At 40.0% G+C, this 20,135-nt stretch overlaps 1 protein-coding gene across 12 annotated transcripts in view; it reads right to left on the bottom strand.

The window, feature by feature from the left end:
* PDGFC (platelet derived growth factor C) overlaps window positions 1-20,135 on the bottom strand; it is a 374,883-nt gene that overhangs the window by 286,801 nt on the left and 67,947 nt on the right. The window contains exon 2 of one of the 12 annotated variants that reach the window (XM_067035426.1): window positions 17,551-17,779. The exons of the other annotated variants lie outside the window; for them this stretch is intronic. The gene's annotated coding sequence lies outside the window, so the exon portion shown is untranslated. The remainder of the gene's footprint in view (window positions 1-17,550; window positions 17,780-20,135) is intronic. 12 annotated transcript variants of the gene reach the window in all.

Genomic DNA, 20,135 nt, shown 5'->3' on the forward strand with positions numbered 1-20,135 from the left:
GACTCCCAGTAACTGAGCAGGTCCCTGGAGCGATCTGGCCAAAGGCCATCTCCTTTTTTACGTTCATACCATAAAGTCCAGGATGCAGACCAAAGAGAGTACAGTCGGGCCCTGAGGCTTATGAGGGTCTTAATGGCGCCTTCCTCAGAGGGCAATGCTCGCCACAACTGAGCCCTGGAACGAAGTAAGCCTGAGCCTCCCTGAACTCCAGACGTCTTGTTATAAGAGACAATAAACATAACATGTCAGCTGTGAGTTGAGTGTTTTGTTACAGGCAGTTATTAGCATGCTACATGATGACCCTATATTAGAAATCATGTGTGTATATACACAAATATGCATCCAAAAATAAAGCCATAGGACCTACTATTACGAAACATTTCTGCATTCAAACACTTTAGATCATGCATTCGTTAGAATATGAGGAAGAAATCACCATGAATGTTTCATAGCATCCCAGTTTAGTGTAGGTGTGAACATCTGATTTAGGAATGCATTTATACCAATTGCTTATTTAAAGGTCTGATGTCAATTTGTTAGCAAGACTCCCTCTAGGTCATCTGTTTAGTCATTTGACTAAACACGGAACACAAAGAACTCATTTCAGCGCAACTGTCCACTCTCCACTCACCATCCTCTCATTTCTCTTTCAGGAATAAGGACAGATTACGTGTGTTATCATCAAATTATAATTGTGCCTGAGGTCACATAGTTTACCTGAACTCTTTCTTATTAATGGGTTAACTGACAACATCACAGAAGGAATGACTTCTTAACAAAAAAAAAGAAAGCAATCAATTTTTAAAGAAAATCTGGGAGTCCATGTTGGTCTCAGGACAAGGAGCCCAGAAAAGTCCATATTCAAGGTTACTGCCAGCCTAGGAAAAGCAGACGCTGATACCCTAGTCTCATAATAGTTCAAAGAGTTTTCTGTTAGGAATCTCCCTTAAAATAATAGGCTTCTTTTCCTCTCCTCTTGATAAATATCCACAGAAAATTAAAGCATGTTTACCATGCAGCTGTGTAAGCAGTCTCCGGATCAGGCAATGCTAAGAGGTTACTCATCCTGGTATCTGAATAACATAAAGGGGAGAAAACCTTACCACTGTGACGTGTCATTTAAGGTTGCAGCCAGATACCTGGTCACCTCACAAGCATCTCCTACAATTCAACTTTGTGCACATTTATACCATCTACATATTTATCACCTCGTTTAGTTCAAGAAATCCCTTAAAGAGACAGGACCTTTACGGACCATAATTTCAGGTATCAAATTAGGTGTGAGATGAAAATATTCTCCAAAGAGCACCTCCACTTGGGTCACATGATGCTGCTTCTTCCTGGTTCATCACCGGGAAATCCGTCCTCAGAAGGCCCTTTCCTGCATAGTCTGCTAACTTTTTTGAGTCATTTTACTTGTTGCTTTGATTTCTTCTCACGGGACTCAGTCTTGCTCCATCTTTTGTTTATTTGCAATTCACATCGTTCTTTGTGTTTCACCCCTTTTCCCTCCAACAATAGTGTATATTTACCGTTTGTCAATTTTGCATCCTTTACCAAACGGTGTTGCAGGCTCAGCAGCTGCCTGCACGAACTATTCACAACACACTGGAAGGAAAGGGCACATAGAACTCTCACATAATTAGAGGCGGGTACCGTTTATCCAAGAACTACAGGCTTGAAAAAAAAACTGTTTTTTCAAAGTCAATCTGTTACATGCCTTGACTTACTCTTTTTTTTTTTTTTTCTTGGCGGTACGCGGGCCTCTCACCGCTGTGGCCTCTCCCGTTGCAGAGCACAGGCTCCGGACGCGCAGGCGCAGCGGCCACGGCTCACGGGCCCAGCCGCTCCGCGGCACGTGGGATCCTCCCGGACCGGGGCACGAACACGCGTCCCCCGCATCGGCAGGCGGACTCTCAACCACTGCGCCACCGGGGAAGCCCTATATCGATTCTTTTTCAGATTCTTTTCCATTATAGGTTATTATAAGATATTGAGTAGAGTTACCTGTGCTATACAGTAGGGTCCTTGTTGTTTATTTTATATTTAGTAGTGTGTATATGTTAATCCCTAACTCCTAATTTATCCCTTCCCCCCCTTTCCCCTTTGGTAAGCAGAAGTTTGTTTTCTATGCCTGTGAGTCTAGTTTTGTTTTTTAAATAAGTTCAGGTGTATCACTTTTTTAGATTCCACATATAAGTGATATCATATTTGTCTGAGAGCCTAGTTTTCTTAATGTGAAAAGAGCTGTTTTGTTCATTCTCTACAACAGTAGCAATACACGATTTCAACTTCAGTCCTGTCATTTATGGTGAGAAGGCACCCAGGGACACAACAGGTAAAAAGAGCTCTGCTGGATCTATTTATGAACTCACTCATCACCATTAAAAAAAACTTCATGAGGAAGTAACAGTGGGGACAATTACTGCACGCATTGGTCTGCTGGTTTCCATGCTTGGTTAATCAGCAGTGAGGTACACTAACTCGGTTCAAGGGGCGAGCAAAACAAATATAATTTAGAAACTCAGAATGTTAACATCTTAAGGTGGAAAATATATATAAATACTATATTTCAAAGTCCTCCATGAAAATCACGCCAGAGGTTAGATACTTTTTTTCTCTTTAGTCATTTTTTTCTCTCACAGACTAGACCTTGAGCCCTCCCTTTAGATCATGTGTTTCCTGAAGGTGATACACAACGATGGTAACATATTCACCTTTTATTCCTAACATCTTCCAAGCTGCCAGATATACAATAGGTGCTCAAAAACAATTGTTTAATTAATTATGTATTCGCATCTTTTATTCATGGTTAAAAGAACATTCATGCCCCAATCTATTACTTTATCACCACAAATATATTAGCACAAATTCTGCTGTATTAACTCCCTTTTTACAATTTTGACGAACTATATTTTACTTTGCTAAACTTGACTTTTTTATTAGAGGCTGTTCTAAAATCTTTAGAGAAATAAGAAGCCTAATTATAGTCTAAACATATAATGTACAATTTCATAACTTACATTATCACTCTTAAGTTCCTAACTGGGCAACTTAATTATCCAGTTCTCCCCCAAATTCATGCTAAAGCCAAGGATTTAAGTCCCTCCATAAAGGAGTTAGAGATCCTTTTAAAAGCATGTTATCGTTCTGCTTTTTATGAACAATCTGCTCCGGGAGGGTTCATCTCATCACTACGGTAATGAACACAACAGGTATTTAAACATATGTTTAAAAAAATTCAGCCACTAATCCATTAATACGAGCAAATATATGGCAATAATTCAACCTGCAAAATCTTGTATTCAAAACGAATTCATTCTCTCGTTCCGAAGCAGGTTGTAAACAGGAAATATGTCACACAGAAGATAAATTATAGCATCAACAAGGACCTACTCTACAGCACAGGGAACTCTGCTCCATATTCTATAATATAACCTATAAGGGAAAAGAATCTGAAAAAGAATAGAGAAATGTATATGTGTAACTGAATCACTGTGCTGTACACCTGAAACTAACACAACATTGTAAATCGACTCTACTCCAATATAAAATAAAAAATTAAAAAAAAACAGTTAATTATACCTTCAAAAAATGGTATAGAATAACTGGGATTCCACCAAATAGGAAATGAAAGGACTCAGTGGTTAATAAGCCAGAAGGTAGACATCCTGTCGGAGAAGAGTTAACAGAAAAACGAGCAAACATCAAGCCATAGGCTCTTCACTCGTTTAGCCCCTTTTCTAGATTTTGACCCAGCCCTGCGTTCCTCAGTCGACCGTCTCTCGTTAGGACCACGCCTGGGGACCTTCACGGCCACCGGACAGGCAGCTCGGCGGCGCTGTGCGGAGCCCAGTGTGCAATTACATCCAGTTGTGAACTGTCCGCTTTTCGTGTGCTCCTCCTGCCTCTGCAGGTAGAGTCCCGGGAACTCAGATGACATGTTTATTTCTTTGTCCCCTCACAGGCCCCGCCACTAAGAGTGCCATGGAGGGACCACTCCGTAGGAGGACCACAGAGAACTCTTCTTAGTGCACGAGGGCCCTAGTCTTGATGAGACTACAGACCCAACCAGCACGGGGGTGCACTTAGTTCTCTAAATCCTCTATTTCTACAAAACAGTGTTAACACAAAAGTGCTGTAAATTGTACAAAAATTTAAATGCTTTGATACCTAATTTGGGGTTAACGATCTATAGAAAAAACACAGGTTTCATAAAAGTGATAAATTCTACCTTATTTCTTCAAAGAGACATAAACTCTATGGATATATCTATATGTCTGTGTATTTATAGTATAATATATACACAAAACACTTAAGTGGGGTTTTGTTTTGTTCTGTTTTAATTTATTTAGTTATTTTTGGCTGCGTTGGTCTTCGTTGCTGCGCGCGGGCTTTTCTCTAGTTGCGGCGAGCGGGGGCTGCTCTTCGTCATGGTGCGCGGGCTTCTCATTGCGGTGGCTTCTCTTGTTGCAGAGCATGGGCTCTAGGCCCATGGGCTTTCGTAGTTCTGGCACGCAGGCTCAGTAGTTGCGGCACATGGGCTCAGTAGTTGTGGTGCACGGGCTTAGTTTCTCCACAGCACGTGGGATCTTCCCGGACCAGGGCTCGAATTGGCAGGCAGACTCTTAACCACTGCACCACCAGGGAAGCCCACTTCAGTGGTTTTAAACAAAAGCATGAGGCTAAAGTTAATGGCACAGAAAGGCAAAAGACAGTAAGTAAACAGGGAAGGATGAAATGGAGACAGAAGTTAGCAAAGTAACAGAAGAACTGAAAAGGTTGATTTACTAGGAAAACAAACATGACTAATACATTAAACATTAGCACTGCTACAGTAATAATTAATCCACTTCCACTGAGTGACTCAAAAGAAGACTTCAGTCAAATCTCGATAAAAATTAAGATTAGAAATGATTACAGCATTTCAACTACAGATTACGAAGAAAATGAGTAATAATGGAGACACCTGATACCAGGATGAAGGAAGTCTGATTAATTACAGGTTAAAGCAATTAATGTACCAAACATGATGAAAGTTTTTACTTAATACACAATTCAGAAATATATAGGGAATAATTTGCAGCAACACAGATGCACCCAGAGATGATCACACTAAGTGAAGTCAGCCAGACAGAGGAAGACAAGTATCATATGATGTCACTTATATGCAGAATCTACAAAAATGATACAAATGAACTTATTTACAGAACAGAAACAGACTCACAGACACAGAAAACAAACTTCTGCTTACCAAAGGGGAAAGAGGGGAAGGGGATAAATTAGAAGATTGGGATTAACAGATACACACTGCTATATATAAAATAGATAACCAACAAGCACCTACCGTAGAGCACAGGGCACTCTACTCAGTATCTTTGTAATAACCTATAAGGGAAAAGAATCTGAAAAAGAACACACACACACACACACACACACATATGTATGTGTGTAACTGAATCACTTTGCTGTATACCTGAAACTAACACAACATTGTAAATCAACTATACTCCAATAAATTTTTTTAATGTAAAGAAAATGGGAATTATAATTTTAAATAAAAGAAATATAGCAGGCATAATTTAATCTTTCTTAGCATAATTCAAAAATACCTCAAAACCTTACAGTGTGTAAAGATTAGCTGTAAAAACCCTTGTAGTCTTGAAGAAGTTTCTGAGGTTCAACAACTGTCCTCCAATGTCTACGAGTATCTGATCGATGGCTGGGGAAGTGCTAGCTGCTTTCACACTCTCATTCACTCCCCGCAACGACCTGAGAGGTAAGTGACATCCTCCTTCTACAGGTTAGAAATGTGAAGAGCAAGTAGTTTACACGCCCCTAGACACACAGGCCTATAAGTTGGACTAAGAAATGCCATCAGATGTGGATCCCTCCAGCCCTGAATCATAGCTACTGCTTTCCAAGTTTCATCACAATTTTAAACTGATGCATATTAATTAACAGATTGATATCACATAGAATATCAACAAATCAACATTTTAGTTACATACTGGGAAAAGTCATGCATGTAACACATTCAATGTGCACTAAGAGGTGAAAATACCGAGAAAACGATGCAATCTGAACAGCAAGTTACTATAGCAACCCACGTGGTCAGAAGGAAGAAAGTTATTCAACCACCCAGGTACAGGAAGCTCGGAAACAAGCCACTGAAAGATGCTGTACGGAAAACTGTAAGGTTTAAGGACCACCAAGTACCATATCTGGAAATAGATTTTTTTGAAGAAGAAGAAGAAGGAAATCTTCTATTCAGATTTGAAATTGACCCAAGAAAAGACTGACTCTGTGTCTCTGGACCATCTGCTAAAACAACGGCATCACTTTGGGCAGAAAAGATCTCACTCACTTTAGGAGGAGTATAATTTGATATGTACAGTGAAGAAGCCCAGTCAACACCCCTCTGCAGCAATAAAGAAATCTTTAGATGTGCAGGCCTCCACGCATAATAGGAAAGGCAACAGAAACTCATCTGGGCATTTAAAGCACTGAGATTAATTGGTAAGGTTTTATTGAGGTCAACAGGAAGGCACTGGACTCAAAAATAAAGGGAGGAGATCTCACTTTTTTTTAGTTATCTGAGAGCTACATTTTCTTTGATAATTCCACACAGGAAATTGTTCGAGGTAAGAGTATTACAGCCAAAATCATTCTTTCAAACTCAGCACACGTTAGGTCAGTCTTCTTATACTTTTTATTCCATGCTCTCTGCTCCCTGCACATACACACATTTTCTGGCCCCCAAATTACGCGACTCTTTGCCCACAGGAAAAGGACTGAATGAACTCTACCTGACCTATCAGGAGAGAGCCTAGCCAGGATGCAGAATCATTTCTTTTTCTACATTAAATATGAATTAATCATATGAGAAAAAATGAGACAATTACAGCTCCATGATCTACATAGATTTCCAGAAAGCTCACTATCAATATTCACATTCATGAACATTCATGTCTGGGTAGACACACGTTACTTACAATTGAGGTTATTTCCACTTTTCGAGCTGTGTATGAGAAAACTTAATCATCAAGCAGACGAGACTGGCTCGTGCACAAGACTCGTGAAACTCACTTTCCAAAGAGAGATGCTTTAACCCTTCATCGCGATTGAGACTTCCAGTAACAAATGTTGGCTTTACAATGAAACAAAATTGTGAGCTTCACACCGCAGCAATGTTACTCGGCTTGAGAAGGATGAGACGAAGCTCTGTGGTGTCTTAACTAACAAGCTACGTGCACTCATAAAAGTTACCAACACCCACCACGGAGGATCAGATGATGAGTCTGCTGTGCACAAACCTTCCAGATCTCTCTCTCACCTCTGCATAAGCATGTCTCCAAACGGAGCCTGCATTGCCTCTTTCCTTTTCGCTCCCAAGGAAGAGCATGTGTCCCCCTACTCAAGTTAGAGTTCCTCTACTTCTGGCCAGAATAACCCACACTCTGGATACCAACAGTATCCAATCCTTCTTGATTTGAAGGCACTTTTCTTTTTCTAGAAAGTCTATCTCTTGGGCCATTCCACATGCTCAAGTTACACCCATTGTAACTAAAACCAACAGCACAAAAACCAGTCAAATGCATGATGGCCTTGCTGCTCTACTGCTCTTGTCTAAAGCTTCTTGAGGGCTTCCGTGGTGGCGCAGTGGTTGAGAGTCCGCCTGCCGATGCAGCAGACACGGGTTTGTGCCCTGGTCCGGGAGGATCCCACGTGCCGCGGAGCAACCAAGCCCGTGAGCCGTGGCCGCTGGGCTTGCGCGTCCGGACCCTGTGCTCTGCAACGGGAGGGGCCACAACAGTGAGAGGCCTGCATACCGCAAAAAAAATAATAATAATAAAAAATAGAATAAAATAAAGCTTCTCGAAGGCGGAGTTGATTCTCATCAATACATCTCCACTGGCCATTCCCTTACTAACCTAAGGGCCTCCCCTCCCACTGGCCCCACTAAAATGGCTTTTCTAATGGTGCCTATTGATGTCCTAATTGCAAAATCCAAAAGATAACTTTCAATGCCCTCAATTCACCGGACCTTTCCGCAGCATCTGTCAGGGCTGACCACTGCTGCTCTCCATAAAATCTCCACTCTGCTCTCAGTCCTACTACGTGGTTACTCCTTCTCTGAAGCCCTGACTCCCAGCTTCTCTTCAGTACTGGATTGGAATTCACTACCATGTATATCCTATGCTTTCTATTCCTTCCTCTAAATGACAGTCTAATCACTTCACTTCAACTACCCCAGCTTGGCTGATGTCTTCCAAATAGGTCATTTCTAGACTTAAGATCATGAGTCTGTGCCCCTGAATAAACATCAGTCATCTTTATTAAATAAATAAACAGAAAACTTGAACCAAGTATGTGCAGAACAGAAAACCTCATCCTTTCCGCCCACCTGGCTACAGCTCTGAGATGTTAGTCATCTCTACCTTCATCAAATGCTAATCTCCGATCTTGATCTTCTCTATAATCTAATTTTATAAATTCCTGCTAGAATTCAACATGGCCACTTTTGTTCTCTTCTTCATAAATCTCTTGAGTGATCTACCGAAAATGCAGGCTCAAAAGGCATAGTTGATTCCCTGTCATCTTTAAAGCAGTGCTATTGATTTAACAATCTTTTTAGAAGGCCCGTCTCATGCCAGATCCCTTGCTGTGTGTTATATAAACAAGACTCCCCCAGCCTCAGAACCATTACCACTTAAAGGAAGGGAAGGTTTGAGAAATTAGGATAAGTAGCTTGAGAGAGAGAAACTTGTGGAGTCGAGGGAGGGAAACAGGTAAGACTTTGACATGAGATGCTAGCGTATTGAGTCTTAAAGGATGAGCAAGAGTGAACGAAGTAAAGGACAGGGCAGGGAAGTGAGTGTGGAAGCGCAGATGAAACAGATGCTGCTGCTGAGTGAGGAATGAGCTTTTCACACCCAGCTCCAGAGCTGGCCTTTTATCTAATAGAGTGATGATTCTCGGATTGTATGATGCATATAAAACATCTGGGCAGGGGCTTCCCTGGTGGCGCAGTGGTTGAGAGTCCGCCTGCCGATGCGGGGGACGCGGGTTCGTGTCCCGGTCCGGGAGGATCCCACGTGCCGCGGAGCGGCTGGGCCCGTGAGCCGTGGCCGCTGCGCCTGCGCGTCCGGAGCCCGTGCCCCGCGACGGGAGAGGCCACAACGGTGAGAGACCCACACACTGAAGAAACAAACAAACAAAAACCATCTGGGCTGTTTCTTATAAATACTCATCTGAGACCCACCCCTAGAGACTTCATCATCAGGTCGGAGTCTGTGCCGGGGAACTTGCCTTTTTATTTAACAAGGACCACAGGTGGCTTTGATTCCAGGGCCCCCACGGATCACACAAATGACCTTAGGAGCCTGTAGGGTCCTGAAAGGGTTCTCAGCAAGCACAGGGAATGGTCAGACTGGCTTTGAGTGCGTCTCTCTAGAAAGTAGGTGAAGGACTGGTCCGCAGAGTGAGCCCAAAGGGCCACCAGCAAGGACATCGCAGCAAACCAGGACAAAGGGACCAGGGGGCCAGACTCAGTTGATGACGGAAGAGAAGAAGGAGAATCATAAGAGAATTCCGTGGCAGAGGAGACAGGTAGAAGCAGGTGAACCATTATATCATGGTGGTGAGTGAGAGGTGAGACTAAGGGCGAGGTATCTGGAATAAAGTAGAAGATGTCTAGTCTGGGGCATGTTATATCCACAGTGCTACCAGGGACAAGGGCGGTGGGACACAGAAATCTGACATGCAGAGGAGGAGGCTGCGTTGGGTTGAGCTCAAGAATTTCAGAGCCATCAATCAAAAGATGAGTAACAAAAACCATAATAGTGATACATTCAAGGCAAATCCAAAATTTGGTATGACACATCAAACACCTTCCAATCTAACTCCTGGCTACTCCTTCAATCTTCTTATTCTTTAACTGCTGTCTACTACCATATCTTGTTACAAAATATGTTTGTGATTTTTGTCATAAAATATTTCAAAAATGTTCAGAAAATCTTATCATGAAAACTTAGTATCTACCCCCCAACTTTAACAAGTCTTAATATTCTGCCAAAATTGCCTCCGAATTTTCAAAAGAAATTATTGAGGATGCAGTTGAAGACTCCGTGTTCCCTTTCATAACCCCGTTCTCCTCCTTGCCTCCCCGGAGAAAACTTTTGCGCTAAATTTGGTTTTAATTATTTCTTGTATGTTTTTATACTATCCCTAATATGTGTATATCTGATTGCTTTGCATGTTTCCACACTTTACATAAGTTCTATCAAACTATAAGGACCATCTGTTATTTACTTTTCTTAATGCTATATCTCTGAATGCATTCAGGTAAAATAGGCTCTAAACTATTTAATCACTGTACAGTATGTTGTATAAATTCACCATAGTTTATTCATGAAATTACATCTTGATGGGCTTGTAGGTAATTAACAATACATCTGCAGTCTCTACCCCAGGCCAACAACAACCTGTGGTCCTGAACATCTGGCCTTCTTGGTTCATTTCATATCCACCTGAAATATCCTTCCCAGAATCAGTATATTAGCAAACAGTATTTTTTTTCCTTTCTGGCTTCCTTCAAACTTCTCAGTCGTCAACTATACAGAGCAAACAACAGGCACTCAGTAATTGTTTACTGGATGAATCAAGTATCTAGTTGCTGAAGGTTTATTTACAGAGCTCCTACTATGTTTCACTTGTAACACAGTGGTTTCAAATACTTCCTACTCTCCTGGCTCTGATGGTGAAGGAAGAAAGCAACAACAAAGCAACAATGACAAGAAGTGTGTGTGTGTGTGTGTGTGTGTGTGTGTGTGAGATACACTGTGAGAGGGCAGTTACCTAAAGAAATCTTAATTTTCTAATGAGATGAAATCTTCAAGCTACAAACCAGTAAGGGGGATATGTTTATGAAATAAAATGATTTATGGAACATTTTAAACGGCATTAAAGCTACATCATTTATGTGTATGTGTCCATTTAAGTCTTCATAGGGGAACACAGACTCGATAAAAACAACAATTAGGAGTCCACACCAGAGTAAAAGCAAAGGAGATAAAAGAGCTTATCAGAAGAATTTACAGTGTTCCCGGATGGTAAAATTAAGTACCACTTCTACATGTATACTTATTTTTATGCACTAGCAACAGACATGACAGTTTTCACCTATGAACAGTGAAAACTACACCCAAAATATAAAACTAAAAAATAACACACAGCAAGTTCAGAAACAGATATTTTTGCTTTATAAATTTATTTATTTATTTTATATCTTATTTTTGGCTGCATTGGGTCTTTGTTGCTGCACACAGGCTTTCTCTATTTCCGGCCAACAGGGGCTACTCTTTGTCGTTGCGGTGTACTGGCTTAACGCGGTGGCTTCTCTTGTTGCGGAGCACGGGCTCTACGCACGCGGGCTTCAGTTGCTGTGGCTCACAGGCTCTAGAGCGCAGGCTCAGTAGTTGCGGCGCACGGGCTTAGTTGCTCCGCAGCACGTGGGATGTTCCCGGACCAGGACTCGAACCCGTGTCCCATGCACTGGCAGGCGGATTCTTAACCACTGCACCACCAGGGAAGTTCCAGAAACAGATATTGAAAATAAAAGTGACTCCAGAATGAAAGACTGAATGTTGACTGATAAGACTGAATGCTGACTGGAAAGACATGGCAATTCAAAACACCACCCTTGTCAAGTTATCAGAAATAGAGATAAATCCATATGTGCAAAGAGAGTGACTTACCAAACACCGGCACACAGACCACACAATCCATTTTTGTAGGACAAACAGTTCAGTAGGATTTCGTCATAATTTCAAGATTAAATTTATAACACAGCAAAGTATACGTAGAGAAATAAACAAATACACAAATTTGACAGGAAGAGGAAGGAAACGGAGACTCTGAACTCCAAGAAGATTTTGAAAGGTGAAAAACTCTGAAAGGTTTTTCTCTTAACAACCAATTTTAGCCTCACTAGTCTGATCTAACGTTCAGAGTGACACCTGCCTTTAAGCTGCTAAATCATACCTCATTAGAAATCCCAAACCAGGTTAACTATAAACTTCAACTAACTACACGAAATGTAATAATCGACTTTGTCAATGAAAATGAATTTAGGGGCTTCCCTGGTGGCACAGTGGTTAAGTATCCACTTGCCAATGCAGAGGACACGGGTTCAAGCACTGGTCCGGGAAGATCCCACATGCCGTGGAGCAACTAAGACTGTGCACCACAACTACTGAGCCCGCGAGCCACAACTACTGAGCCTGTGTGCCACAACGACCGAGCCCGTGCGCCTAGAGCCCCTGCTCCACCACAATGAGAAGCCTGTGCACCGCAACAAAGAGTAGCCCCACTCGCCTCAACCAGAGAAAGCCCGGGCGCAGCAACAAAGACCCAACACAGCCAAAAATAAATAAATTTAATAAATTTAAAAAAAGAAAAAAGAAAATGAATTTACCTGTCATACTGTTGCAATGAAATCGCAACATACCAGTTACAGGCAAAATTAGATTAAATTGGGATTAAAATGGAACGGTGGATCTGAGGGAGTATGATTATAGTCTTTATTTGAACAGAGAGCTGAGAACCTTGTCACCTGACTTAGATTTTCAGTCTTTCACGGCTCCTAATTTATCACGTGAAGTAATGGATGGAAGCTCACATAACGGAAAGAGATCATGACTGAAATCCTTTTTCCATCAGCCATTAATAGTGTGTGACTTTAGGCAAATTACTTCATTTTATTGAGCCTCTATCACCTCTAAAACAGGGCTAATTATACCTTCTTTACCATTGTGAACATTAAGTAAAATACCACACAGAAAGTGTCCTGCATTTACTAGTTCCCTTACCGATAAAAACTCAGCATTTCCTTCGTAAAAAGCACCCATTATCCACCTCTCGAAACACCAGTTCCATCCTTTATAAGATCCAAAGAAGAACTAATTATCTCTCAAGATGTTTGTGTGACATAAACTTCAGGAGATATAAGCAAGCTTTATGAAACTTTCACTCGTGTGCACATGCGTTTTACAGTTATTCCAACCATGTACTCTACCCAGAAGCTCAGGAGCACCTCCTCTGTGGGGTCTTCCCTGGTTGCTACAATAGCACCTGCCGACAGGCACCCCTGTCTCTCTCGTCCCCTAGACTAATTCCCTGTTTCGTTTTCCTTCTTAGCGCTCCTCACCACCTGACATGTCTTGTAAGTTTACTGGTTGTCTATCCTCACTGGTTTGAAAGCTCCATGGGAACAGACACTTCCTCTGTATTTTTACTGCATAATTGCTGGCATAATAGGTGCCCAATAAGTATTTGATGAATAAAATCCTGAGTGAAAAAGAAAACTACCTTCAGAGCAGATTTAACATCGGAAGAGGAAAAGCACCCTGGCTTTAACGCGTGTATCTTAGCAGCAGGAGTATCTGGGCTCTGCACATCCCTTACACAGAAGTGAAGTGAGTATCAGACAAAGACAAATGTCATATGACACCACTTACATGTGCAATCTAAACTATGACACAAACGAACTTATTTACAAATCAGAAATAGAGCTGCAGACAGAGCAAACAAACTTACGGTTACCAAAGGGGAAAGGGCGGGGAGGGAGGGATACTTTGGGAGATTGGGCTGGACATATACACACTACTGTATATAAAACAGACAATCAACAAGGACCTGCTTGCTGTACAGCACAGGGAACTCTACTCTGTACTCTGTAATGACGCAAATGGACAAAGAATCTGAAAAAGAATAAATACATGTATGTGTAAAACGGAGTCACTTTGTGGGACACCTGAAACTAACACAACATTGTAAATCAACTCTCTCCTCCAATAAAAATTTTTAAAAAGACAAAAAAATAAAAATAAAGAACGGCAATGCTGCCGCTGGCAATGTCTAGGGACACGCCTAGACCCAGAAACAGACACTGACCCCAAAAGTAACCCCCGAACTCCACTGAATGAATTCATCAGCGTTCCCGAGAGAATGAGAATACGGCGATCTGAGAGCACTGCTGCAGAACGAGGGCCCGTCTACCAGAAGCCAGGCGTCGCTGTAGACACGTTACGTGTATGATTTCACGGAGTCCTCACTAAACCCCTGCCTGGCCTCAGAGTCATTCTTGAATTCTGACTACACGCCAGACACACTGCAAAGGTGTTTCACACAATCGTCATGTTCACTTTGATTCTCAAAGACAAGACAGTTGCCCATAATGTGCAGATGCGTAAACTGAAATGTGACTCAAAGAGATTAGTAAAATCTACCCGAATAACAGAGATTTAGGGACCAGGACCAGGATTCACACTCCATCCTAAGACTTCAAAGCTTCTCATTCTGTCTAAAATACTACATGATCACTCCAAATTTTTATAAAACAGATCTTCTAAACTGTCAAGTGGTTCAACTTGGAATAGAAAATATGTATCTACTTCTCCCCTCTCAACCATTTAGAAATCCTGGCATCCAATCTCCGATTCAATCCCAAAGAAAGACTATTTCGCCAGACACCAAAGTAAATCTATTTAGAGTTTAAAGAGCTCGGCTTTCTTTTAATTCCGTTAGAAAAGCCTTTCTGTATTACCCACGGGGCACTCAAAGCATGCATTCTATCTCCGAAACGGAATAAAGGAACATAATTGTCCTATACTGTCTCACATTTAATGTGCTGCCGATACAATATCTCAAGCATACATATGAGCTCTGCTTACATGTGCCTTATGCAAATGCGCCAGGGACCAGAAGTCAAATATGAAACCCAGTATTATCGGGAGAAAGATGCTCCCCCACTTTGTCAGCTCGTGTTGTGGTGTGTGTATACGTGTGTGTGTAAATATAGAGAGAGACATACATTTATAATCTACACATACGCACTGAATGTTTCTGTTTCTATGTACACATGTAATATATACATGAAATACATTTTATATGCTGGCTCTCCTGGAGTTATAAGGTCGGAAATTTTTTAAAAGATTCAAGAGAGGATTTCGTATGATCATTGCACCCAAACAAATACAAACCACTTAAAAATACTGCTGACTTAGATTTCTTAATATCCTTACTTTTTTGGGGGGAGGGGGGCAGGTAAAGACTGAGTTTATTAGCATAGTAATATCCTAACTTGTGAAAATGGAAATTTAAAGCTTTTTCTGCTCTTCCTTTTCATTAAAATTATATCCATTGTTAAAGATAGCAAATGAAATTCAATTTCTTTTTTTGTTTTTGGGGGTTTTTTTACGATTTTTATTGAGGTGTAGTTATTTACAATGTCGTGTTAGTTTCAGGTATACAGCATAGTGATTCAGTTATATATACATATTATTTTTCATATTATTTTCCACTACAGTTTATGACAGGATATTGAATGTAGTTCCCTGTGCTCTACTGTTGGACCTTGTTGTTTATCTCTTCAATTTCTATTTCCTTGCTTAAATTCTAGAACGTTTACAGTTCCTGGTGAGAGGTGGTTTGGCCTCTTTGTAGGAATAATCACTTTCTCACTTTGATTTACTATATTTTTATCATCACCTGTAAAACATGTGATACAGTGGAATGTAAAACTATATTCTTGAGAGTAGACAGATGTGTAATAGGAGCTGACTTCCTGCTTCTTCCCTGTGGTGTAATTAGGAATTCTTGGAAGGTAGCTTAGGGGGACAGTTTCCAAAAAAAAAAAAAAAAGATTTATGATGTACTTTGAAGAAATTCTGAGCATGGACAAAGGTTTCTCTTTGAAGTGTGGGGATATAATTAAAGTGGAAATAGACTTGAGATTCGTAAAGCTCTTATAATTTCCTCTTTGCAGACTCGGTTTCTGGCTTCCCCTCAGCGTTGTTTCAAGGCGTCTCAAGGTGAGGAAAGGGGTGCACACAATGGACTTTATTTGTAGCTCAGTGGCATTTGGCAACTGGGACTTTTTCCCCTCAATTACATGTAATGACATGTCGTTTTTAAATAAACTTTTTATTTTAGAAAAATTGGGGATTTACATTAAAATTGTGAAGATAGTACAGAGTACCCATGAACCCTAAACCTTGTCCCCCAGCATTAACATTTTAACGTTCCTATGGTACATCTGTCCTAATTAAACAACCAATATTGAGACGCTGTCATTGACAAAGGTCAAAAATTTATTCACGCTTCCTTCGTTTTGGCCTACAGTCCCTTTTCTGTTCCACGACATCACATTTACATGTTAGTTATTGAATTACCTTAGGGTTCTCTTTACTGTGACAACTTCTCAGATATTCCTTTTTTTTTGCTGACCTTAAACAGCTTTGAGGCATAGCAGTCAGGCATTGCGTTGAATGGCCCTTAACTGAGATTTGACTGATGTTTTCCTCATGATTAGACTGAGGTTGTGGATTATTAGGAGTGAGACCACAGAGGAAAAAGCCATCCCTATCACATCCTATCAAACGTGTATACTATCAGCATGACGTATCGCTGCTGATATTAATCTTGATCACCTGGCTGACACAGTATCTGTCAAGTTTCTCCACCATAAAATTACTCTTTCCCCCCGTTTTACTGTTTTCTTTGGAAGGAAATCATGATGCACAGCCCACACTTAAGCGGTGGCGAGTTATGTTCTACCTCTTTGAGGGCAAAGTAGCTACATACGTTTTTTGGTTTCATCTGCATGGGAAAATTTGTCTATACTCCTCATTTATTTATTCAATAATTTATTTACATCAGTATAGACATTTGGATATTAGTTAAAACATTAGGTTATTTTTAAATGTCATTTCTACTTCAGGCAATTCTAATCTATTGGAGACTCTATGCTTTTTAATTTAAAACAAAAACAGTGCATACCAAAACCTTCAATATTGTCCGCTATTTAACCTATACCCCAAAACCTGGTAGAAAGCTTCATTCTAAAAGAAGAAACAACTTGCATTAAAAACTTAAAAAAAATGATGAATCTCATGTAATTTAAATAAACTCCATCCTAAGCTATTCTGTGAAGAGAATATTAATAATATAAACAACTACATAAAAATTAATTCAAAATTTTAGCATCAATGACTTTTACTTTAACTTAGTGATGATGGTATCTACCAAACAAAACTCAAATATTAAAACGGATACAAATACATTTCCATAAGAACATAGGACACCTATAAATTTAAAGATCTCATCAAATATAATACTTAAAAAGGGGAAATAATATTTTAAGTTGCTAACGATTAGAGGCATAAAAACCTCTCCAACTTCCTGAAATTTTGCCAACATAAAGCAAAATTAATTTAGGCATACTTATATAACTCTTCCATGATTAGTTTTGTGTATACACATAATACGTGCATATAACTTAAGGTAAGTTTTTGGAGATATCGGCAATACAGTGTAACTCAATAATTTAAAAGTTGAAGTACTAAAGGGTACTTTACTGACATTTAAATAGTGTATTAATAAAATGTTTCCATTTGTAATGAAGTTCAAGGGGAAAAAAAAGCAATGATGATAAAAGTCAAAAGAGTGGTTACAGCAGGGATAAATTCTGCCTAACTGGGTACATGCGTGTAAAAATTTACCAGGCTGTAGACTTCAGATGAACACTTTCGCACTTTGTTCCATGTATTTATTCTCTTCCTTGAAAATACAGAGGGGCAGTGCATCCCCAAATCCATCACCATAGCTACTCCATGATGCATGAGGACCTCACAAGTGGCTCTGGCATTCTCCAAACGTTCGCCGCAGTCATTGTCTCTGCCATTTATCATAAATTGTCTCAAATTTGTGGGGCAATCTGTGAAGATGAGTTTTTTCTTCAACCAAGTATAACTGACTGAGGCCCTGGGTTATATATTAAGTTTCCCATATGTCTAGTTTGCTTCTGGCATCTCTGCCAATGATCTCACCAGGTTGGCCAAAATATACCGTATTAGAAACTATATTTTATTTGAGGCAGATAGGATTTTCCGTAAACCAGTGAGGGGAAAGAAAGTAAATGCTTTGACAAAGAAACACAATCAAACTCACCTGGATTTCCTTAAAAACCATACAGCGATGCTCTTACTACAAGGCATTTAATTACTGATGTTTTCTTCATGTTACAAAAGATATCAAAGATATTCCTGAATTTATATATCATTGCAACTGATAATGTTTATTTTGGGTAGCAGTCATATTACAAAAGAGTTGTATGCAAAATAGGACTTTTAAAAGTTAATCATGCTTTTCCCTTAATTTCTAGGATAATTTCTAACATGCTTTGATTTTATAATCACTTCCAAAGAGACCCGTCTGAAAACAGGAAGCCTGGTTTGAGCTGGTGCTGTGGACTGAATTGTGTCCCCTCCAAAATTCTTGTGTTGAAGCCTTGACCCCAATGCAATGGTAACTGGAACTGGGGCGTTCAGGAGGTGATGAGGCTTAGATGACCCCATGATGGGACTGGTGCTCTGAGCGCTTTCTTGGCCACGTGAGGACACAGTGAGAAGGCAGGTGTCTGCAAGCCAGGTAGAGAGCTCTCACCCGGGATTACATCTACAGGCACCCTGATCTTGGATGTCCAGCCTCCAGAACTACAAGAAACACACTCCTGTTGTTTAAGCTCCCCCAGTCTCCGGAACTTTGCTGTGGCAGCCTGAGCGGCTAAGAGGGCTGGGTATCAATTCTGTCCCATCTGCTACATGTGAGTCAATAAAATGATGCAGATGCAGCCGGATATGTTTCATGACAGAAATGAAATCTTTACTGTCATGAAAAATGCACTTTTGTAACGAGAGTCGTGTTGTTCATTACTTGCATTTACGTCGCTCAGAGCGCACGCGTATTTGGAGCCCAGCAGCCATCCTGCATCGAGAACTCACTACCACAAAGACTGAAAAATAAAAATGGGCCAAAAAGAGATTAACAATCATTTTTAAAGAGACTTTTTAAGAGATTAAGAAATGCCTGATTTAAGTTGACACCTGTCTTTAATATTTTGGTAATATGAAAAATAAAACTATTTTATCTTTTTACACATCCTGATTTTTTTCACCAGATTTTCTTAACCTAACACCTAATTCTAATCATAAACTATACATTTGCTTGTATTTGAGTGAAGTTATGTAATATAAAATGTAAGCCCCAAACGCAAATAAAAGAAAATCCAAGCGTGCCTAATGATGAGTTTTGGAATTCACACCAAGAAATGGAACATAAAAGCCTAGAGATCTGGTACTCTACAACGGATGAAACGAAGGCTTTCTTCTTCTTCCTTTGCATCTTTTCATTGAGCTCAGTGTCTGAAGACTTCATTTCATGTATCTCTTTTCACAAAATAAAGCTTAGCTTTAAGGGAATACGAAAATATTGATCAACAATACAAAAATTTAAGAGATTTATAGTGCCTTGTCATGACATCACTATTCTACTTACGTAGACTAGTTGGTGAAATATATAACATTTCATTAAAGTCAATTTACTAAACAATTTAACTCTCTTAATACTCTTCATTTATTTAAAAGTAATTATTTCAACCTAGAAATGCCAATTTAGAATTAAAATATCTAAATAAATGATTCTGGCTACTGACCAGCACAAGAGAAAAACCTTTGTTTAGAAGCACAAGAGGTATGACATTTTTTCTTATTTTAAGTAATAAAAAGCACAAAACTTAATTGGCACTGGGGAATTGTCAGCACAAGAACAGTAAAGAAAATAACAAAATTTAGTAGTACTGTGATGATATCCTAATTCTGTTTCAGGAAAAGTTCTTTCCATCTGGTAACTTTGGGTCAATTTCTGGCTACCTAAACCCGCCATCCATTGAATTGCACCTGTGCTTGAAATTATAGTTCCAACAGCCTTAAGCAATGATCAGACAAGTATGGCAGCTTTATTCATAATAACTAAAAGTTGGAAATAATCCAATTGTCCATCAACTGATGAGTGGTTAAACCCAATGTGGTATATCTACACAACTTTTTATTGCTGAGCAATATTCCACGGCACAGATGCACCAATTGTTTTTAACTGTTCACTGGTCGAAACACACTTAACGTTGTTTCCAGTTTGTGGCTCTTGCAAACAAAGCTGCTATGAAAATTCATTTTGTGTGTGTGAGAACACAGCTTTCATAATCTGGAATAAATGGCCAAGAGTGCAATTCTAGA

This window comes from Kogia breviceps, chromosome 6 (genome assembly GCF_026419965.1).
Source record: "Kogia breviceps isolate mKogBre1 chromosome 6, mKogBre1 haplotype 1, whole genome shotgun sequence".
Classification (NCBI taxonomy): domain Eukaryota; kingdom Metazoa; phylum Chordata; class Mammalia; order Artiodactyla; family Physeteridae; genus Kogia; species Kogia breviceps.